The following is a 25,222-nucleotide window of genomic DNA, read 5'->3' on the forward strand; positions in this document are numbered from 1 at the left end:
TTTTTTGTTGAACCATAATAAAAAACAAAAAGTTAAACACCATACACATTCCAAATTAATATAAATCAAAATTTATCTTCATTAATTTGTAATGATCTTTGGAGATCAGTTTACAAAAATAACAATTATTTTTTGTATGTCCCAAGGGTTTCAAAGTTAAAATACAACATATTTGACATTGAAGGTCAAAATTTTCTCACCGAGTTATGAGCTTTGATCTTTTAAGATCAGGTATACTTTAATCTCAGCTTTGAGTTTTCAATATATCTGTATCCAACTAGTGAACCAAAAACTTTCTACTTCCTGCCCACTTAAGAAACAACCTTACAATTTATCACTCTTTTATCAACAAAAAATTAACCAAAACTTTTAAGCACAAATCAATATAAATCATCCATTTAAGCAAAAAATTGCCCATTAACAACAGGTACACAATTTAATAATCAAAGTTCATAACAAAAGGTTCAGCATCTAAGTTCATAATTGTTTCAAGTATCAAGATTTCTGCATCAGGTTATCAAACAGATCAGATTTCAAGAATCACCCACATTAAACATTTTAAGAGACTGAAATTGATACTCCTAATAACAGCTTTATCATAATTTACAAATACATCAACACTTAAAACCCAATCCAAATATGTTAGAGGCAAAACATTCAAGAAAAAACAAATTTAAGCCTTTATAATTAGATTTCTGATTTCACCATTTCAATAGTTTGAAACCACATATGAATTCAGGAAAAAAAAAAAAAAAAAAAAAAAAAAAAAACATAAGAAAATCACGAATTCAACACCATATTGCAAACCACACATGAATTAAGAAATAAAGGAAAAGAAAAAACACAAATTTTCTATAAAAACAGGAAAAAAATCGAGTTTCCGGGGGAACACAATAGATGGAGCGGAGGTGCTTGTGTGCATTGATGAGAATAGAGAATCGAAGGAGGTGTGAGTTTGAGGAGAAAAAAATCGATACATTGACCAATTTATTCATAAAAATGGAAAAAAAATCGAGTTTTGGGGGGAAAGAACGAAGAAGAACGAACCTGGATTGTCAGAGTTGAAGGAGGCGCTGTTGTTGGTGTTAGAGGAGAAGGCGGCGGTGTTGGGGTATGGCGGCATCATCCCAGGCGGTCGATTATTGGAGATCGGTGAGGGAGAAGAAGTGGGTGAGAAGGAGAAGAAGGGGGCGAGAAAGAGAGTACGCATTTTGGGGTTAAGGGCATAGGGTGTCTTTTATTTTTTTAGATGGAGTTTCTAATCTGATTTAGTAAGTGCTAAAATTCAGATTCAAACCAAAACTTAAAAGGTAAACGAGCGGTCTGAATCTTAAAGATTCAGACCTACCCCATAATAAGAGGTATTAAGATGCAAACAAACAGGCCCTAAGGGACTGTTTGGCAAGATCTGAATATTTAAGATCTAAATTTTTAAGAGGTCTAAATTTCTAAGGGGGTCTGAATTTTTAAGATCTGAAATTTTAGTTGTTGTTTCGTTGGAACCTTTAAATTATTGGGCTGAATTATGAAAATGACCAGTTTACCCTTTTATATTATTTTTGACTGAATAACAATAATAAAAAAAACAAAAAGTAAAACACCATACAAAATCAAAACTAATATAAATCAAAATTTATCTTCATTAATCTGTAATGATCTTTGGAGATCAATTTACAAAAATAACAATCATTTTTTGTATGTCCCAAAGGTTTCAATGTTAAAATACAACATATTTGACATTGAAGGTCAAAATTTTTCTCACCGAGTTATGAGCTTTGATCTTTTAAGATGAGGTATACTTTAATCTCAGCTTTGAGTCTTCAATATATCTGTATCCAACTAGTGAACCAAAAACTTTCTACTTCCTGCCCACTTAAGAAACAACCATACAATTTATCACTCTTTTATCAACAAAAAATTAACCAAAACTTTTATGCACAAATCAATATAAATCATCCATTTAAGCAAGAAATTGCCCATTAATAATAGGTACATAATTTACTAATCAAAGTTCATAACAAAAGTTTCAGAATCCAAGTTCATAATTTTTTCAAGTATCAAGATTTTAGCATCATGTTATCAAAGAGATCAGATTTCAAGAATCACCCACATTAAACATTTTAAGAGATTGAAATTGATGCTCATAATAACAGCTTTATCATAATTTATACATACATCAACACTTAAAACCAAATCCAAATATGTTAAAAGAAAAACATTCAAGAAAAAAGAAATTCAAACCTTTATAATTAGGTTTCTGATATCTCCATTTCAATAGTTTGAAACCACATATGAATTCAAAAAAAAAACATAAGAAAATCACGAATTCAACATCATATTGCAAAGCACACATGAATTAAGAAATAAAGGAAAAGAAAAAACACAAATTTTCTATAAAAACAAGAAAAAAATCGAGTTTTTGGGGGAACACAACAGATGGAGCGGAGGTGCTTGTGTGCATTGATGAGAAGAGAGAATCGGAGAAGGCGTGAGTTTGAGGAGAAAAAAACCGATTCATTGACCAATTCATTCATAAAAACAGGAAAAAATCGAGTTTCAGGGGGAAAGAAAGAAGAAGAACAAACCTGGATTGTCGGAGTTGAAGGAGGCGTTGTTTTAGGCGTCGGAGGAAAAGGCGGCAATGTCAGAGGCGACAGTGTTGGGGTATGGCGACGTCGTCACAGGCAATCGATTATTGGAGATTGGTGAGGGAGAAGAAGCGGGTGAAAAGGAGGAGAATGGGGCGAGAAAGAAAGTATGCATTTTGGGGTTAAGGGCATAGGTTGTCTTTTATTTTTTCAGATGGAGTTTCAAATCTGATTCGGTAAGTGCTAAAATTCATATTTAGACCAAAACTTAAGAGGTAAACAAACGGTCTGAATCTTACAGATTCAGACCTACCCCTTATTAAGAGGTATTCTGATGCAAACAAACAGACCCTAAGTATCTAAAGCTTCCATGCTTGCATAAGATTCGGTTAAACACTATAAAATAAAGCCTTTGGCTCCCTCATTCATCACTCAAAATCATTAGCAACACATCCCTCACTCTCCCCCTCCACTTCTCTTTCTTGGTTTAGAAAACACCACTAAGAGCCATCATTCCACCACTGCCGCCCCACCCTTCTTTCCATTGTTTTCAGAGATCAGCCCCATCCGAACACCCCCTACGACCTGCTGCAACATCCCTTCTCATCCCTCTCGTCACGGAAAAGAAACAAAGGCAGCAGGAGGTTGCCAATGGAGCTCTACTACCCTACCCTCCCCCTTGGCTGGTTTTTGCTATTGTCGGACCTCCCTTTGGCAACCACCCATTATCACTGCCTTATTGTCATCATAAGTCACCACCACCATCATTATATATTTTTGTAGGCTTTCGTTCGTAAACAACCCAAGACCAAGAGTCCCATTTTTTTCTTTCGGTGTTCCTTGCCTATGATCACGATCTAAAGATGGTGGAGGCAACCATCCAAACTTTGATTCCATATACATACAATAGCCCCTCCTTCAGTTATTTTAAACAAAAATCAATCCCATACTCAATCTTCCACTTTTTATTTAAAATATCCCCCTCCTAGGAATTCGTTGACAAAATAAGCCCCATCCATGAACTTTGATTATTTTAAACCATTTCAACCCCTCCCTTGGGTTATTCTAACCAAATCAGTCCCATTTAATTATTTAAAAAAAACCAGCCCTTTAATTTAGTTAAGTTGCCAAATAGTCCCACACTTGTTAAATAATACCAAAATTTTCCCTTGGGTTAGTTAGGAAATATAAATAGTCCCGGTGGTTCGTTTTAAAAGCGTCAAGTTGTGGTTTCTCACGTCAAGTTTCTTGAAATAAACCAATAATCACACATTAAGGTGAGTGTTATGACCCTTCTTTTAAGTTTTATACGCTTTTGGGGAATATACATGTGTTTATATATATATATATATATATATATATATATATATATATATATATATATATATATATATATATATATATTAACACCAAGTCAAGAAAGGTCAAGAAAGGAAAGGAAACCTAAGTCAAAGGGTCAACTCGTCGAGTCCAGGGAGGAACTCGACGAGTCGGAGTGGGATCCGGGGGATCAATTAAGTAACTGACTCGGCGAGTCGGCAAAGGGGACTCGGCGAGTCTTGTCTGAACGAGGAAAACCCTAAATCTGGGACTTGTGGCCTAATTAAGCGTCTCATTCTCTTCCCTAGGGTTCCTTTACTACCTCTCTAACCCAGAACACCAAACCCTAGCCACCATATCTGTTTTTGGGCTAATTCTTGCCTTGAAGAGTGCATTAAAGCATGGAGAAGGAAGAAGGATCTTGGAGGTGCGAGAAGGGGCTATAGATCCGAGATTGGGAAGACATTTCTGAGCATTTGAATGTAATAAACTATTACCTGGACTCCTTTGCATCTAGATATATCTTGGTTATGAGTTTTAGGAGTTTTATGCCATGTCCTTGAATCATTTCGAGTTAGAGCCCAAATCTGAAGTTGCTACTTCAGATCTAAGTGTGTTCTGGCATAGAAAATCATAAAGCATTAGTCTTTGGGTTGGTGTTAAGCCTCTTTGTCTTAAACCCTAGTTTGTAGTGTTTTAAGCCTTGATCTCCTTAGTTATACGTAAAGTTTGCAACTTTACATGGGGAATGGAATTTGGAAGTATGGATCTATGATTTGGAGCCCCTACATGGCTCGAAAAGCCACTGACTGGATTAAGAACTGGAGCGACTTGGCGAGTCACATGCGTGGACTCGGCGAGTTGGATGAAGTTGGGCAGCAACTCGGCTAGTTGGAAGAATAACTCGGCAAGTCTGTTGAAGATTGCCTTGGACTCGGTGAGTCTGTTCTTGGACTTGGCGATTCAACTCGCGAAACCCCAAACCCTTCGAGTTAAGACTCGGATCAGTGAGTTGAGTGGGGACTCAGTGAGTTAGATGTCAGGACTCGGAAATCAGTAGACTCAGTGAGTCAGGGGCTGACTCGGTGAATTGAGTCGTGAAAGAAAGGATTCTGAGCTAATGAACTCAGCGAGTCAGTAGGCAGACTCGAAGACTAGGGTTGACCTAGAAGGTTGACTTTGACCAGAGTTGACATAGTTGACTTTTGGAGATCAGTTAAGCTAAGTGGTATATGTTTTGATATTGGTAGCTCGGGGAGCTAGTGGAGCAGCGGTTCAGGGAATTGTCGGTAAGCATCCAGAGGGGTTACAATAAGTTCAGCAGTACCAGGTGAGTTTCCTTCCAGTAGGAACGGGTCTAAAACCATAATGCCGGCCCGTTTAGCTAGCAGTAGTTTCCGAACTTCGATCTGATGCAGTAGTTAGTATGTTTGATGCCTTCGTGGTTCAGACAGGATTTATGTGTTATGTGTTCCGGGCTACGGCCCGATGCAGTATGCAGTATATGTGTGTTAATGCTAGTTGATATGTTTGTGTTATGCTATGTTCAGTTAGATTCGAACTTCGGTCCTATACAGTTAGTCCTTACTTCGATCCGATGCAGGGGACAACGTCCCAGTCAGTTTCTGGACTTCGATCCGATGCAGGGGACAAGGTCCCAATCAGTTTTCGGACTTCGGTCAGATGCAGGGGGCAAGGCCCTAGTTAGTCTGAACCTCGGTCCGATGTAGTAGGCAAGGCCCAGTGTGTGTTTCATATGTTATTGTATGGTATGTGGTCGTTTGGGGGAGCTCACTAAGCTTCATGCTTATGGTTTCAGTTTTTGGTTTCAGGTACTCAGTTTTCAAAAGAGGAGATCGGAGAGGTTACAGTGCACACACCATAGTCAGTTAGCCTGGGAATGTTTACTCTGATAATAAGATTATTATTTGGACTAATACGTGGAAATTATGCTATGATTTATAATGCAATTTTTATAAATATGGTTTTAGTAATGTTTTTAAAAGAAATTTTTAGTCGTGATTTTTGGGTGGTTATATATATATATATATATATATATATATATATTATGTATGTTTTGCATATATATATATATATATATATATATATATATATATATATATATATATATATATATATATATATATGCAAAACATACATAAAATGTTATTATTTTATGTGAAAAATACTGACAAACAATAACTAGTTTATGAGATGTTATTTTGACAAATACATATTATGTACACATAAGTTATCCACAAATTTGATACACATATGTTATGTTTTTTTAAATGAAACAATTAGTAGAAATAACATGTCATTTGACTACCAAACCCTATGATTTATGTGACAATGCATCTCATAATAATCATGCAGTATTTCAATTATTCAAACTATTACCGTGCATGTATATTTATATGTTTAAATTCATTATTTATGTCTAAAAACTTATCATACCCACACTACTATAACCATTAATCCTCGATCGAGATACATATGTATATATCTATTACTTAAATACTTAGCATACCCACAGTATTGTAACCATTAATCCTCAAACCGAGATATGTATGTATAGATCTATATGGGTTTCCCATCCCCATATGTGGTTGCTAGCTACAACCTCGATCGATCAATTGAAGCGGGTGATAAGTATCTACTATTGTTAATACAACGTATAATGAAGCATTATAGGGGGTATACTCAGTCACATAGCTTGGTTATAGGACTAACTATAAACATTAACTAGAATCTCTGTCTCTTACTTCAAACCATGGGCTTGGTTTCTCAAAACAGTTTTGAAGTATGGATGGTTTTCAAAGTATATTAAAAGTTTATTTACAAACACAATTTCAAGTATGGTTTTACTTACAAAGAAAATACTTTTTAGACTTGTTTAAAGTATTACTAGTATTAGCAAAAAAACCTATAATTTCTCACCAACCTTGTGTTGACCGTTAAAATTACATGTATTCTCAGGAAATCAGTAATCAAGATATTAAGATGATAAATAGTCATGTATTTCAGGCAATATAGATTAATTGCTTTTGTTTTGTTTGCCTACTTGTTTAAGGCAGTTCATGTACTATACTATTACTTGTAAGAGCCATGTATTCAACAATATGGAATGCAAATGTTGTTTTGTTTATTCTTGTACTTGCGCTATATTTTTGTTTACTTGTGATCTATAGATCTCTAAACTTCCTTTCCAAGTCTCCATAAATATATTTCCATATATTTAGACCAGTGATTATAATCACTTGCAACTAGTATTGGAGCTTGATAAGAGCCTCCAACACTATTAGATACATTTAATGAGTAAAGTTGTTCAATATTCCTTGGTATTAAACATATTGAGCATAGTAGTATAGAAGGCCTTTTAAATTAGAGTTTTTTTTATAAGATTCTGGATTTTTAAAGGAGGTTAAAAAGTAACTAGTATGCCTCTGATACCAATTGTTGAGAGAAGAACTTTGAATGAAGATGAGATTATGGTATGTAAAGTAAGTTAATCTCTAGGATCTTGTGAAGTTCAATAATAATAAATACCAGAAATTAAGAACGAAATACGGTCAAAATATATTCAGTAAATATAAGCAAGTAGGAATGATACTTTTTTGAATCATATTTTTGTAACACCCAGGATTTTGAAAGCCAAGAAAGTAAAGGAAACCCTAAATTTAAGAGGGACTCGACGAGTCCAAGGAAGGACTTGGCGAGTCGGAGCGGGATCCGGGTCGATAAGAAAGTGACCAACTCGACGAGTCGGCCAAGTGGACTCGGCGAGTCTGGTCTGTGCGAGGAAAACCATAAATCCGGGGCATGGAGCCTATTTAAGCATCTCAATCTTCTTCCTAGGGCTCCTTTGCAGCCTCTCACACCCAGAACGCCGCACCTTAAGCCCCCATTGTGCTCATTCAAGCTTTTAGCCATTTTTAGGTGGGTTTAAGGAAGAAGAAGGAGTGGGAATCTTTGAAGCATCAGGGAGTGGCTTTGGATCTGAAGTTTGGGAAGCATTTCAGAGCATTGGAAGGTATCAATTCGTTTCTCTCCTCCAGATTTTCCTTGGTTATGAGTTTTGGGGCTTTTAAGCCATGTTTAAGACCAATCTTGAGCTTGAGGTCCAGATCTGAGGTTGCTACCTCAGATCCATGCTTGTTTTGGTATGGAATCCCAGAAAGTATCAGCCATTGGGTGGAAATTGGAGCCTCTTGGTCCTAAACCCTAGCTAGGGGTGTATTTGCCTAGATCTCCCTCTCTACACGTAAAGTTTGCAACTTTACGTGGGAAATAGGCTTGGGGAGGGTAGATCTACAGTTTGGAGCTCATGCATGACTCGGAAGTCCTCTGCATGTAAGTGGATCTTAGTGGACTCGACGAGTCCTTCGAGTAGACTCGGCGAGTAGCTTGAAGATGAGGAGGAACTCGACGAGTGGGATGGACAGCTCGTCGAGTCGGATGAAGATAGGCATGAACTCGGCGAGTTGGAAGAACAACTCGGCGAGTTGGATGAAGATTGCCGTGTGCTCGGCGAGTTTTTTCTTAGACTCAGCGAGTCAGATCGAGTGGTCCCAAACCCTTCGAGTTAAGACTCGAGTCAGCGAGTCGAGCCAGAACTCAGTGAGTTGGACAGGATAGGAATCGGGAATCAGTAGACTCGGCAAGTAGAGTCGACCTGGGAGGTTGACTTTGACCAGGACATGGACTTTGACCAGAGTTGACTTGGTTGACCTTTGGAGGTCAGTTAGACTAAGTATAAGGTTGTTATTGGTAGCTCGGGGAGCTAGCGGAGCAGCAGTGCAGAGTTAGCGGTCAGGTAGCGGTCAAAGGGGTTAGCAGCAGCAGTTCAGCAGTATCAGGTGAGTTTCCCTTTGTATGAATGGGTCTACGGCCAATGCCGGCCCATGTAGTTATGAGTAGAAGACCTGGGGGTTAGCCTTAGGCACAGTATGCTAGTATGCTATTTGGACGAGATCCAATGACAGAGGGCGGGTGCCCAAGGAGCGGTTTATGTGATAGTCTATACTTGTTGCCTGTGTGATACTTGTATGTGCTTGGTAGGGAGGTGAGTGAGGGCGAGGACCCGTATCTCACCAATAGCAGAGTGTGGATGGTGTTCCACATCTCAGTAGCAGCAGAGTAGGGGCGAGGCCCAAGTTAGGAAAGGAGTGAGAGTGGGCTGGGCCCGTACCTCACTATCAGCAGGAGTATGGACGAGATTCCATGACTCATCAGTAGCAGGACTCGGGCGGGCCCCGAGATAGGCGAGGCCTTAGAGCAAGAATTGTTAGTATATGTTTAGCTTATGTAATGTTATGCGATATGTTCATGTACTATTATATGTTAGTGGGCGAGGCCCGATGACAGGCGAGGCCTAAGTGAAACAGATCTGTATCCGAGCGGGGCTCGAAGCCAGGTGGGGCCTGGAGCGGCGGGGCCGCTATAGCGGGCGAGGCCCGGAGTAGAGGGCGAGGCCCATGGTAGCGGGCGTGGCCTAGTATGGGCAGTGTGTGATTTTGTATGGTATGTGGTAAGTTGGGGAACTCACTAAGCTTTGTGCTTACGGGTTTCAGTTTTGTTTTCAGGTACTTCCGGTAGCGGAGGGAGGAGCTCGGGGTGATCGCATGGCACACACCATAGTGTAGTCAGCCTGGGAATGTTACTCTGATAATAAACGTGTGTTTTGAAAACTTATACTCAGATCATGTTTTGGAATGATGTTTTGGTTTAAAGTAATGTTTTATTAAAAGAAATTTTTGGTCTTAATTTTTGGGATGTTACAAGTTGGTATCAGAGCCTTGGTTTGAGGGATTCAGGCATACTCTCGGGTGTGCCTGAACTCAAACTGAGGGGTCGGATGGGAAGTTTTCAAAATGTGAAAAGACAGTTTTATAAAAAGAATTTTGAGAATGAAAAACAGTTTTAGAAAAGCAAAAAGAATCCAGAAAGAAAAGAACTTTGAAAAGAGAAAAGAGGTGTGGTGCATGCAGTCAACCGAGCTCAAGTAAGTACCCCAAAGTACCCATACAAGTTTATGTCATGATTATCCGTTGGTAGAACAGCATGCTAGAATAGGACTAAGGATCTAGGGATGATGCCTTATGTGCCTATTATTTATGCTTTTGAGTTGCATGATAGTGCTGATTAGACAGTAGTAGGATAGCCTGTTTAGGTTATGCCGGAGTTTATGAGTTTGTGTTGCATGCTAGTTCAAGTTCTTGCTATGTGGATATGATTGCTCGAGTATGTTACAGTTAGATTTTTCCCTTGACCGAATGTTGCTTGCCTTGTGCATTGTGGGATTCCGAGTGATGGGAGTTAGCCATTAGGTGGATACGACACGCCACATGTGATCAGGGTTGAATAATCTCAGAGTGTTGAATTTGGTCCTATTGCGCAGCTCTTGTTTGAGTCCAACCGTTGTAGGAACGAGTTTTATACTTGAAGGATTATCTGAGCCTCGTCACATGTGATGGTACCCAGATGGTGGCTAATTGGCATCGCGAGGAAGCCTTCAGCAGCTGAGGACTGGTTTGAGTAGTGTCAGAGGTTTCCCTAGGGTAAGCCTAGGATGAGATAGTGCTGGGAGCAGTATTAGTGGATGAGGGACCTGGTGGAGTCAAAGCAATTCCTGAGGAAAGTACGGATAGATGTGGAAGGTAGTATGGGCCCGTACTACTGAAAGCAGAGGATCCGTACTCGATTCGGGAAGGGCAGAGACAAGACCGGGAACCTGGTAGGGGTGTGTTTGGTCTAGTATCAGTGATGAGTGTTCTGATAATGGTTGTGGTGTATTTTCAGCATGGTGACATTGCGAGAGAGACCAACGGGCGGATCAGGCGCCGGAGAGGGATCAGGCTCGGGTTCAGGGGCCGAGCAGCTCGAGGAGCGGATGAGAGAGTTGATATCAGATGAGGTTACGCGCAGTATTCTAGCTCAGACTCCTGTGATCTTTGGCACGGTCAAGGAGGGCATACTGGAGATCTTGGAGGAGAGGCTGGGAGCCTTCCGTACTGAGATGATGGCATTGGTGGGAGCGCGTACCTTGACATTTCGAGAGTTCAGAGCCTGTGGGGCACCAGATTATCATGGGGCTAGGGACCCCATTGCTAGCAGCAGATGGTTGGCTGATGTTGCCAACGCTTTTCGTTCGAGCAAGTGTCCCGAGGGGGACAAGGTTAGACTCGCCTCCTGTCTTCTGAAGGACAGAGCGAGGGATTGGTGGGAGGAGATTGGTCATGCTTTGGGGGATGATGCCGCATTGGACACGATGACTTGGAGCGATTTCTCGGCCAGGTTCAGGGCGGAGTTTTCGCCGATTATTGAGGTGCAGCAGTTGGCACGAGAGTTTCAGGATTTGACGCAGACTACTGAGACTGTGGCGGAGATCACCGCCAAGTTCAGGGAGAGGGCTCTTCTTGTACCGCAGTATGTAGCGGATGAGGAGATGAAGAAGGCTCGGTACCATGAGATGTTGAGGGACGACATCAGGGAGTTCGTGAGCAGGTCCAGTTGTAAGACGCTGGAAGATATGATTTCTCGGGCTAGAGAGAGGGAAATTGATTTGGAGCAGATCCGGAAGAGGAAGCCGGATGAGGTTCAGGTGGCTGCGGGCTTGGGCAAAAGGCCCAAGGGATCGGATTCGAGATCGAGGGATCATTAGGACCGCAGTCGGTGCGGAAAGTGTGGCAGGGCGCACGGGGGCGCGTGCAGGAGTGGTAGAGGTGGTGAGTCTGGCTGCTTCAAGTGCGGTCGGACTGGTCATTTTAGCAGGGATTGTACTGTTACCGCCGCGCAGGGATTTGACATGATATGTTTTCATTGCAACCAGCGAGGTCACAAGAAGGCTCAGTGCCCCAGTTTGTCTTCGGCAGGACGGGCAATGGCACCCGCACCTGCAACCTTGAGGATCACGGATGGCCGTCAGGGCCAGGTAGAGGCACCTGCAGCAGGGAGCAGGGCTTTTCAGATGACGACCTTGGAGACGCGAGCATCGCCGGACGTTGCAGGTATGCAATTTTCATTCCCAGTTCTTTTATTTTGTGCATGATTTCATTGTTATGGTTCTGCATCATTATCGGTATGAGTATTTTATTTTGATTGGTTGATTGTGATCGAGTTATATGCCATCTGCATACCTTGGATATTTGTATGGTAGTTAAGGGATGTGCTCTATTGAAGAAGGTTTCGAAGGATGCAGTAACTGTAGCATGCTGAGGAGGGATTTGGTACGTTTTGCTAGTTCAGAGTGGTGCAGTGATGTGATGGATCGGCTAAATCCCTAGCTATGGCGGGCTTGGGTTCCTAAATCGATGGGGTATGGAATGATATCAAAGATCGGGATTTCTTGAGTATTGTGCAACAAGGGATAAGCAGGATCGAAGTGGGGGAGAATCCTCCGGGTGTGCCCAGAGAGGAGCACACGCACCCAGAATAAGTACGTGACCTCCGAGAGGGAAGAGAAGTAGTTTAGCGTTTGATGGATTGAGGATTTCAGGGTTGGGAGTTTAAGAAACTCCACATCAGCTAGCTCGTGTGATGGTATTGGTTAGTTATGGTTGAGATTTCGGGTTGGGGATCGCCTGAAGGACTCGTGGGAGTCGGATTAAGGATCTTGAAAAGCCGATGGCATGTGGTGCCTTCAAATTAGCAGTCAGTGGTAGGGGTGTTGTAAGGCTACGGGTAAGCCGTAGCATTCTTTAGTAGCTTCGTTAGCGGAGTCGGGGCGAGGCCCTTATCTCCTAGTGATCAGGCAGGGATCCAGATTGTGTAGTGGGTGAGAATGATAGGAAGTTGCCCGTATAGCTCTAGAGAGGTGAGGCCTTGGGAGAGGCTGCTCCAGGATATAGTTGGGTGAGACCCGTGGGCGAGGCCCGTATGAGACTGGCAGTGTAGATGAGACCTGGGAGCCGGGTTGCTCAGTAGTAAGGTTGGGTGAGACCCGTGGGCGAGGCCCGTGAGTTTTAGCAGCGCGGGTGGGACCTGGTCGGGATCTTAGTGTCAAGTTAGGGGGTCGGGGATCCCAGGTTTGTAGTGCCTGGATGGCAGGATGGAATGAGCAGTTATAGATGGTCGAGGTTTCGTTGGAAGTCGCTGAGAGCGACCAGGGATGGTGTTGCGACTAGCTACCGGAGGGAACCGGTAATCCAGTCATTGATAGGTGGGTAGGGACCAGGGCGGTCCCGGTTTATCAGAAAGTCAGTCGGGGAATAGTTGAATTGCCAGTCGGTGGCAGTGCGAGTATGCAGCGTATGTTGGGGTTCAGTTAGTTGAGTCGAGGGGTGCTCGACACCAAGTGTTGGCAGGAAGGAGTGTTAGTGAGTGCTGACGATGATTACCCGTTCTGGGAATAGCAGGGAGGTGTTGGAGTTAGTGAAGGATAGGACCTTCTCGGTGTCAAAGGAAAGGTCAGTTATGAGGCTTTGCCTTGGGAAGGCAAGGGATTTGCGCAAGGAAGAAGTGGAGAACCTCTGTGGGTTCAGTGCAGTATTGGTGGAAGACCAACGCAGGTAGGTGGCTGGTGTGGGGTATTGGAGGTAGATCGTAGGCGGTGGGTCATGGTAAACTTCGAGGACGAAGTTCAGTTTAAGTGGGGGAGAGTTGTAACACCCAGGATTTTGAAAGCCAAGAAAGTAAAGGAAACCCTAAATTTAAGAGGGACTCGACGAGTCCAAGGAAGGACTCGGCGAGTCGGAGCGGGATCCGGGTCGATAAGAAAGTGACCAACTCGACGAGTCGGCCAAGTGGACTCGGCGAGTCTGGTCTGTGCGAGGAAAACCATAAATCCGGGGCTTGGAGCCTATTTAAGCATCTCAATCTTCTTCCTAGGGCTCCTTTGCAGCCTCTCACACCCAGAACGCCGCACCTTAAGCCCCCATTGTCCTCATTCAAGCTTTTAGCCATTTTTGGGTGGGTTTAAGGAAGAAGAAGGAGTGGGAATCTTTGAAGCATCAGGGAGTGGCTTTGGATCTGAAGTTTGGGAAGCATTTCAGAGCATTGGAAGGTATCAATTCGTTTCTCTCCTCCAGATTTTCCTTGGTTATGAGTTTTGGGGCTTTTAAGCCATGTCTAAGACCAATCCTGAGCTTGAGGTCCAGATCTGAGGTTGCTACCTCAGATCCATGCTTGTTTTGGTATGGAATCCCAGAAAGTATCAGCCATTGGGTGGAAATTGGAGCCTCTTGGTCCTAAACCCTAGCTATGGGTGTATTTGCCTAGATCTCCCTCTCTACACGTAAAGTTTGCAACTTTATGTGGGAAATAGGCTTGGGGAGGGTAGATCTACAGTTTGGAGCTCATGCATGACTCGGAAGTCCTCTGCATGTAAGTGGATTTTAGTGGACTCGACGAGTCCTTCGAGTGGACTCGGCGAGTAGCTTGAAGATGAGGAGGAACTCGACGAGTGGGATGGACAGCTCGTCGAGTCGGATGAAGATAGGCATGAACTCGGCGAGTTGGAAGAACAACTCGGCGAGTTGGATGAAGATTGCCGTGTGCTCGGTGAGTTTGTTCTTAGACTCGGCGAGTCAGATCGAGTGGTCCCAAACCCTTCGAGTTAAGACTCGAGTCAGCGAGTCGAGCCAGAACTCAGTGAGTTGGACAGGATAGGAATCGGGAATCAGTAGACTCGGCGAGTCAGGGGCTGACTCGGCGAGTAGAGTCGACCTGGGAGGTTGACTTTGACCAGGACATGGACTTTGACCAGAGTTGACTTGGTTGACCTTTGGAGGTCAGTTAGACTAAGTATGAGGTTGTTATTGGTAGCTCGGGGAGCTAGCGGAGCAGCAGTGCGGAGTTAGCGGTCAGGTAGCGGTCAAAGGGGTTAGCAGCAGCAGTTCAGCAGTATCAGGTGAGTTTCCCTTTGTATGAATGGGTCTACGGCCAATGCCGGCCCATGTAGTTATGAGTAGAAGACCTGGGGGTTAGCCCTAGGCATAGTATGCTAGTATGCTATTTGGACGAGATCCAATGACAGAGGGCGGGTGCCCAAGGAGCGGTTTATGTGATAGTCTATACTTGTTGCCTGTGTGATACTTGTATGTGCTTGGTAGGGAGGTGAGTGAGGGCGAGGACCCGTATCTCACCAATAGCAGAGTGTGGATGGTGTTCCACATCTCAGTAGCAGCAGAGTAGGGGCGAGGCCCAAGTTAGGAAAGGAGTGAGAGTGGGTTGGGCCCGTACCTCACTATCAGCAGGAGTATGGACGAGATTCCATGACTCATCAGTAGCAGGACTCGGGCGGGCCCCGAGATAGGCGAGGCCTTAGAGCAAGAATTGTTAGTATATGTTTAGCTTATGTAATGTTATGCGATATGTTCATGTACTATTATATGTTAGTGGGCGAGGCCCGATGACAGGCGAGGCCTAAGTGAAACAGATCTGTATCCGAGCGGGGCTCGAAGCCAGGTGGGGCCTGGAGCGGCGGGGCCGTTATAGCGGGCGAGGCCCGGAGTAGAGGGCGAGGCCCATGGTAGCGGGCGTGGCCTAGTATGGGCAGTGTGTGATTTTGTATGGTATGTGGTAATTTGGGGAACTCACTAAGCTTTGTGCTTACGGGTTTCAGTTTTGTTTTCAGGTACTTCCGGTAGCGGAGGGAGGAGCTCGGGGTGATCGCATGGCACACACCATAGTGTAGTCAGCCTGGGAATGTTACTCTGATAATAAACGTGTGTTTTGAAAACTTATACTCAGATCATGTTTTGGAATGATGTTTTGGTTTAAAGTAATGTTTTATTAAAAGAAATTTTTGGTCTTAATTTTTGGGATGTTACAATTTTGGTTTGCGTTTAAACACAAGATATTATAAGGCGAATAAGAAAGTATGAACAATGACATTAATGATAAAGGTAACGATATTCCTATTTCCCTTGAACTAATTACAATGAAGATGAAGATCAGACACACTTTCTGAGTTTTAAAATAATATCTATTTATAAGAAGAAATAGCACAGGTCCCTAAATAAGATAATGCAAAAGTAATCTTTGATTGAGACGTCTATGCTCCTACGTTTGGACTGTTAATACCAACTCAACACACACTATTAGAAAGGTGATCATTACTTTACTGACACTTTAGTCAAGGCTTTAGATAAACACCTCTTCTCTATCACTTCTCTCTATGAACTCTTCGCAACTCAACAAACTGGTCTTTGCTTCCTCATGGCTATCGAGGATCACTTTAATGCACCAACATATATATATTCAAAGGGTTACCTAAAAACCAAAATAGCTTTGAGAAGTTCATAACTTTCTAAGTCTTATTACAATTATTTTTAACCCAATGTGGGTGGTTTTCGAAAATTAATGGTCAAAGTCTTTGAGGTTAAGCAATAAATTGTTTTTTATCCTCTTGGAAGATTACACAATTGTGCAACTGTTTCCTCTGGGAGTTACTTAATGAGTTTTTACTCTTAAAGGAATATACGTTACTCCCCTTGGTCCCAAACACTACCAAACTTTGCGAATGAGTCTTCATGAGCAAAAAACTTTTTAAAATTATTATTTACTATCTTTTAAATCAATTTTACTCTTTAATTAATGGTATAGACATTTATGCATCACAATAGTTATACGGAAGCTCATGTAGAAATCATAACATCAAAAGTGTGACTGAAGTTCCTGATAGATTCCTAATAAACTTATAAATAACTTAATCAGGGTCTAAACATCTTACTAACCATTTATTTCATGATTCCATCCACTACACATAATTATGATTCCAATTATCACGTTATGAGGCTTCATTCCTTATAAAACATTTAAGGGCCCAATTAGAAGTATTTAGAACAAGTTTTTAAGGGTAAAATTGGTTTAGATTTTTTTTTTAGCCCTTTCTAATGGTGAATTACTATTGGAATTACAATTTCTAAATCAAAAATAAGAAAAATCCCAAATCATCTTGGGGTGTTCCCAATACATCATTATAGTCTACTCTTACTAATGTAAACCTTTCAGTAAACTTCAATTCACTTGTAATATTACTACCTCACACTCCTACTTTCTAGAACTAGAGACATACATAAAAATTATATGTTATGCTAAAAAGCCAAGTAAGATACATAGTATTTGCTACTCTTAAGGAAAATAATTCAACAACAAACATCATATTAGAAATCATTATTATTATTGTCATATATATAGTATATATTCACAAACATCTTTAGCCCTCTTATGTCCTCTTCCATTATAAGTTTTACTCTTATTTACATGATGGGGTATGGGTCATCACCCGTACATATGGGATGAATGAATCGTTCTTCATGTCGCTCGTGGGGAAATGATAGGGAGCAGCCAAAATGTTTTGTTAATCCCAACATTGTTGTCTAAGAGTGACGCACATTATAGAAAGTATTACTTGTCCATGTCACTAGTGGGTAGCTACCTCCTTCATGACCGCATGTGTGATCGACAATTAATATTTAACATCTTAATTATATGTTTGGACTTTACATCGTCACCCATGCCCACTGTTAAATGACATGAATATATATTTAATCAGAAATACATCTTTGAAATATCACATAAAAATATATTACAGATAATCACATGAATTCATGAAAAATATTGCAATGAAAACATATCACATAATCAACATAAGATCATAGATTTTTTGGATTAGGTGTCTAAGCCCTTAACTATAATAGGTATGTACTTGACCCGATAGTAGCATGGTCTATTATGGGTTTCATTCTCAAAAGCAATTTGATAGGATGGATTTTGAGAAAGAGGTTATTTGTGACTTATTAATATATTATAAGTATAATATATGAATTGAGAAATCATATTATTTAATTTGTATTGATCAAGAATTAATTTGGAATTAATTTAGTGATCAAAAGAGACTAATAAATTTTACGGGGATTGATTATGTAATTCAATGATACATATAGTTTGGGCTAATGATCCATGATTGATTGGTGATAGACTAAATTAGTCCAAAAGATTTATCAAATGGTTATTGTATCAAAAACCTAATTGAATGAATTAGGGTTTACAAGTGACTCTTGGAATTCAAAAAGTGTATATGTAACCCCTTAGCACCTAAAATCGGTAGTAATGCTTCATGTAAGAGAACCCTAGCCGAATTTGTGCTCACTAACCTCTCTCTCAAGTTCCTCCATTCGCTCTTGGTGTTTTATGAACCATTTGAGGCATCATACTTGGGGTGCTAAGCTCTTGAAAGGCCAAATTCAACAAGCTACAACAAGAGGTTATCTTTTAACTAGTTTTTATGATTCAAATATCAAATTGTATGCTAGTTAGGCTTTATGCTTTGGAAAAATGAAAATTATGTGTATGACTAGAGGAAACTTACATACAAAGCAATTGGGTTGTATGTGCATCATAGGGTTGTTATAGTGCTCAAAACCCTTCAAGAACAACCACTTAAAATCATAAAACTCAAGCATGAGTAAAACATATAATATATAGATACCCGTACCCATTCCTATATTACATGGCATCATACCGTTTAATCAAGCATGAGTATGACATGTAACATATAGACATGAAAATATAATCTTTTAGAGATGTGTGCTCAAAAAAATCATATGTACTCACCTTATCCTATGTAATGTTGCTTCCCTTTCATTAAGTCTCGTAACGTTTGTAACTCGTTAAGGAGGTACTATATCCGGTTACAACTTTATTAAATCATTGTTCAATGCTTTAAAACATCTTGTTTAGTCAGTGTCACCTAATTAACATTTTATGTTAATGTATGCTTCTTTGTTTGTTCTTATTATTATAATGACATGTAAGATCTATTTTAATTACCGAATAAATCTAATTACATCATAATTATATCGGTTTTAGGCTTTATCACTTTAACATAGATTGTCATAACCAAAACATCAACTTAAAATATTAAAAGAGAAATCAGATATCCTCCTATCTTTTATTTATAACTATCTTCCTACTTAATTTGTCAAGGAAAATGTCAAAATTAAGATTAAGTATTACTGGATTTCACGTGTCATTATTTTGTATAAGTAGAAAGATAGAGAGAAACAAAATGTAAGAGCATATTAAAATATTTATATTATAACTATCAAATGTATAAGCATGCTGATAATCAAGTTGATACTTAGATTATCTTTTTAATAACTGGAACCCCATTGTTCCATATAATATATAACTCATATTATATTATGAAATATCATAGCTTGATATGAAATGGTTTAAGTCCACCATTGCAAAACATCCAAATTAGGTTAAAAGTAAATATTTTCCATATATGGCCAAATGGTATTATATAAGTGCACATCGCTAGGGCAACAACTCATTAGCCCCAGAATGTATCGTCGAAAGATTCTTTGGAAGATTGGTGAATCTAAGCTTCTTCTATTTTGATGTGTACAAAAGGATGTACTAATCTTAAATTTATAGACCTAACTAACTTAACTAAATTATGCACTTATAGGAAGTATATCTAGTCAATTTATAGAATAGCTTAGGTAAGTCAGGTATCGAACTTAAGGAACATAAATTAAATTAATTAATTTAACTACTTCTAGTTAAACTAAGAAAACAAACTTAAATTGTTGGTTTTTGCTGATTTTGCAAGATCAAAAGAACTTGATTCAAATTACTATTATTAAAAATCAGATTTCACTTGTTAAGATTCAAAAAAAATCCGATGACACTTTTCAAGGTTTGTTAACACTTGTAAGGAAGTAAAATGGATAAATCATGAAGCTACAAGCACACAAAGACACAATACATATATGGATCGGTCAAGATCACGTACATCCATAAGCAAGAAGAAGTATTCTTACTTAAGAATACTGAAAACGGAGATTACAAGTACAATTTCATCAGAGATTCGACATTCTCACTAAGGATTCAAGAATAATAGATTAGGGATCAGGCATAAAATCATAGTAGATCAAATCTAACAATCAATAGTCCAATTGCATTTTTTAGACTCCATTAAATATATACATGGTTTTGAGAATTGTAGATGCTACATTAAATACATAGATTCTCTTATATTGAAGTGTAAAATGCTTAAACTCTAATTTCAGGCCTTTAATTCTCTAGTTACATTTAAGACACACACACACAAACACACACACACACAAACACACGCATATATATATATATATATATATATATATATATATATATATATATATATGTGTATATATATATATATGCGTGTGTGTGTGTGTGCGTTTCATAATTTACCAAACTCTGAGAAGATTACTATCAATTATAATTAATATTTTGTTTTAATTTTAAATAATTTTACATTTCTAAATTAGTCTTTATGGTTTTAATTAAGTTGTACTTATTTTGAAAAAAAAAAATGAATGGATTGTGAGGAATGATAAACATGAGCTTTTTGTAGGGATTTTTTAACATGTTTCTTACGGACATATATAAGAAAATTAAATATGAAAAATACTATCATAATTAAATGGCAAATGTAGTAATTATAAGAATTATTCATTATAATTAATGCATTTCATATTTTTTAATGAAAATATTTTTATAATTAATTCATTTAACATTTGGTTATGGTAATATTTCCCATAATCCTCCTGAATAAATGAAGGTTTTTTTTGCCACGTGTCAATCTCTCATCAGTTTTGACACTTGTCATTTTATGGTATTTTTGAAATAAATATTATTCAATTGTCAATTTTTGATTTGTTTCAATTTTTAAAATTAAAATCATATATTTATATATGTAAACTATTAAATATCATATATATGATATTAAATTGCAATAAATATATTTTTCCTTTCTTATTTGAAAGTTGTACATTAAAAAATATTTTATATTTATACTTTAATTTAATGTTTTTTTTTAAATCAACCCGTATAATATACGGGTTTCACACCTAGTTGATATTTATCCGTTCCAAAATAATTGTCAATAGACTAAAAAACATACAGATTAAATAAAAATTAATTACTACTAATTTTATTAAATTAAATGACAATCATCTCCTTTATAGAATTTAATTTTATCTTTTTGTTGCATTTTATTTTATGATGGGTTAAATAATAATGAGGAGTATTTTAATAAAAAAAATATTTATTTTTAGAAATAGATTATTTTTTTAGAATACTAAAAAAAGAAAACATAAACTATTAATATAATAAAATATACGACGGTATAAGTAATTCTTATATGTAGAAGATCCATTTTATGTATTTTAAGATGGGAAAGAAGGAATAAATAAATTAGAGCAGTGTGTGGTGTGAGTTGTGAGCTGGGTGCCCACTCCTATCCATCTTAAGGATGCAAAGTCCCAACATTATTGGTTACAACTAACTGTATATACATATACACCTAGTTAATATTTATAATATTTAAAATATAGAATCAACAAATTCAGAAAAAAGTAAAATACATAAAAGTTACCTCCTATGTGAAAGTGTCATGTCGTGAAGGGCCAAACCAGTGCAGCTATCGATGATGATATATACTTTAGCTTATAATTGGTATCCTATTAATATTGTGCATATATCCATCATGATAAAGAAGTGACGAATGGAGGAGTTCGATAATTCATCATCTATATATGATCTCACATCCTATAGACCCCATTCACGATTTCACGTCTCCAATGATCACCACGCATTCCTTCACAGTAACTGCCTAAACCTACCATATTTGATTTCTCTCACGTCCTTCATCTCTCTGGATTAGTTGGTCACCAGGGAGGGAAAAAAACCAAACTTAATTACGATCTCTCTCCTCCCTGATCAATAGATTTTTGGTTTGCATGCCTTTTTTCTCTCGTGCATACCTCCCCCATCGCAAATGCAGCCGTATACATGGATAGTAAGTGATTGGCCGAGGTTTTCATAACTTTTTGTCAAGGCAATTTACAATTTCAGTATCTAGACTTTGACATTTATTCGCAACCTACCCGAAATACCTTCTTTGTTAAATTGTTCGTACTTTTGGAGATGTCACTCTCACCCTCTAAGTTTTGCATATTCTCATTTATTTTACAATTTAACACCATTATCTATATTAGTAAATTTTTTGGAATATATGCATTTTAATAGTTAAAAGTAAATAATTTAACTGAAATGCTCTAATTTGTTTTTTTTATGGTCTTAGGTATTAAAATACCTAGGCCCGAATTACAGATGTTATAGTTGTCTTTCGGTTAAAAAGATTTTGTTCTCAAAATTTATAAGTCGTAAAGTATCTCAGCCTCTTTTATTCACAATCCATAATGTCACATCTTACAAATTCCTCACACATTGACTCATTATGTTTGTGTCATAATAGTTACTTTTAATGATTCTACTAATTCTTGAGTCCATTAATTTTCTATGATAATTATTATCACGTGTGTACTTATCATTCAATCTGATTTTTAACTCAACTCACATCTATTCCTCACAGCATTCAAAACATCATTATTACAGCTCTTAGGGGGGCTTGACAGCTTCACGACTATGTTGATGTTAATTAATAATTTTCAAAGTCAAAAATTGTTTCTAATTCATTCCTAATATATGAAACTTCATTAAGGTCAACTGAGCGTCCTCTTCGAATTGCAGCGTTTGTAATCTACCTAATTCTATTAATATATTTTCCTTATTTTCTTAATCAACTTAATAGGTTTACATATATATTAGAACAGTATACTCTTTATGCATCGTACTTGTATATTTTCAAGTCGTGGTATACACTTATCCTTTTCATTTGATACATGTTTTGTGGTTCTACTATGTAAGTCTATTATCTCATTAACATCGTTACTTACTCATCATATATATTATTAACATTGTTACTAGCTCATTATTGATACAAACACTTATTGCAAACATCAAGGCAAGGCTCATCTCATTATGTTCCCTTTACAGAGTCTAACTATCGTCGGTTCAACCATCTCCCCCCATGCATTAGCTCCATAATTAATGAATTTAGAACATTTAAATTCGATTCATATTGGTGTATCATATGGAAGTCATCATATGGCCCTTTAGGATAATACTTATATTTACACAAGAGTCCACTTCTTAGCCCTTATAGCTTATTGTAGCTTATTAGTATAATATACCACATGTAGGATATGCAAGCCAAACATTTCTTATGCCATACATCATTAAGACCACAATACATCTAAGCTTACTCAAGTTCTTATTTTCTTCGGGTAATTATTCATGGATTTCTACAATTATGTCATTTACCTCATTTGGAAATCATTCTTAAGATGTCCACTCCTTTAAATGTTGAATCAAGTTCATAGATGTAAAGTTTGACGTTAGAATTATAATCTATGTTTGATTCAACACCAAAATACTACTAGAAGAATTTTTTTATTCAAAATTCCGGATTTGGTTTAATATACAAAACCTTAGTTCGAGATATAATTTAGAGAAGGAAGAGTTTATACCTCCAAAGCTTGATGTTGACCACTGAGTTTTTTTCTTCAAAACCTCTACTCTACATCTCATCTATTGCTCTAAATAGTCATTAATGGGAATTTCTCCCATTTCTCATAGTCGATGTACCCAAACAAAAATATTCTCCACCTAGTGGATCTCTTATATTTCGCTACTTAGAGATACTAGTCCCTCGTGCTCCTAATTTCAAAGATTTGATACCGTTTTACTAGCTTCGTTAATGGAACTTATAGTAATCACACTTAATTCATAAAAAAAATTATAATAATAATATATATATATATATATATATATATATATATATATATATATATATATATATATATATATATTATCATTACAATGTGGTCCGTAACTTAGCCAAGATTAGTCAATCCAAGTTTGTCCCAATTGTCACTTCATATCCCTCAACCCTGTCTTTCCTGATTTTGAGCACGATATTTACTAGAAATAACTATTAAAATTATTAAATGTCTAACTATAACATCCTTATATAATTTATGACATTCAAGTCCTCTTTGGTCAACAATAAGGACATCTCAATTTTCGTGAAATGGCAATTTTTGTACTTCTAACAAAAATTTCCTCAATTTAGCTCTATTAAATTTCTATATTATTATTATTATTATTATTATTATTATTATTATTATTATTATTATTATTATTATTATTATTAATTACATTTATATCATGTAATTGATTTATATTTTATTTTCTAATTTCTATTTCTAAATATATATTTTTAGAACTTCTAGACCCATTTTGACTCATTGAGAAAATAATGGACCTTGTTGTATCAACTTAAATTACTATGGTTTTATTCTATTCTTCAACTTATATGTCTCCTACATGATCGTTGTTATAATACAATTCCATTGCATTAACCCAATCTAGAATTTCAACTTAATTCACCAACCAATTTACTCCTTTACTAATTTTATCACTTTAAGTTATTGGTATTACATTATCTTGATAAGGAAAGGTAAACACTCTGGATAAACGTCTAAAGAATATAATAATTCCACTTATCACATACTATTCCTTATTTCAAATTTGATGCCACCATTGAATTTTGCAAGAGTCAAATTTGTAAAATTCCTTTATGATATACTATTTCTCATTGGCTCTAAAATGCTTTTACTTTTACTAATACTCTACTCTTTCCTTCAAAGTGAATATCAATCTAAGGTATTATCTACCTGTTGATGATTATCACATCGCTATCTCCATTCATATTATTATCTTATATTAATGAAAAATTAATCTTATTAAACAAGTTATATAAACGCCTACCATTTTCTTGGTATCTTTATAATGCAAGTACTAAATCATATCCATTCTATCTGTTTGGGTCGCCTTTTTCTAGTAACTTAGACACTTGATTTTACTAAGTTGAATTTAATTTACCTTTCTTCATCTTATGCTATACTTAGACATTTGAATACCAAATGTTTCTTAATCACGTCATTACCTCAATCACAATTCCATAAGTAAATTACACGAATGATCTGAGTGGTTTGAGTTAATTTGCGAGTTTGGTCATTGATTCTTTTTTACTCAACAATCCCTATAATAAGTTTTTGTTATGCCTTTGGTATTTACACAAATAAATAGACCTATTTTTCCTTAATAATTTCATTCTTTTAATTTAATGTTAACTGTTTAAATTTTTATATATTAGATGAGCCCACTAACCATAACCTAACATTTTCCACTCCTCTTCTTTTAGTTTTCTCTGATCGGATTCTTAAACCCCACATTGGCACCATACCTTAATGTTCGTTGCAGTTTAACAACAATAACACATTGCATCATATCTTTTTAGTTTTCTCATTGGAAAAGTAAAAACCATGAGGAAGAATTGGATGGGCTTAGGTGATCACGAAGTGCTTTAGAGAGAAAATAAGGGAGCAGTCTAAAGAGATGATTGGACC

At 37.6% G+C, this 25,222-nt stretch overlaps 1 long non-coding RNA gene across 1 annotated transcript; it reads right to left on the bottom strand.

Moving 5' to 3' along the window:
- Nucleotides 1-16,977: 16,977 nt before the first annotated feature.
- On the bottom strand, nucleotides 16,978-19,927 carry LOC145038905 (uncharacterized). The gene is made up of 3 exons (XR_013679623.1): nucleotides 18,223-19,927; nucleotides 18,008-18,105; nucleotides 16,978-17,374 (listed from the first exon to the last, which is right to left on the bottom strand). It is a non-coding gene; the product is annotated as an uncharacterized LOC145038905 (long non-coding RNA).
- Between the last annotated feature and the right edge of the window lie 5,295 nt (nucleotides 19,928-25,222).

This window comes from Lactuca saligna, chromosome 4, assembly GCF_052625555.1.
Source record: "Lactuca saligna cultivar CGN05327 chromosome 4, ASM5262555v1, whole genome shotgun sequence".
Classification (NCBI taxonomy): Eukaryota; Viridiplantae; Streptophyta; class Magnoliopsida; order Asterales; family Asteraceae; genus Lactuca; species Lactuca saligna.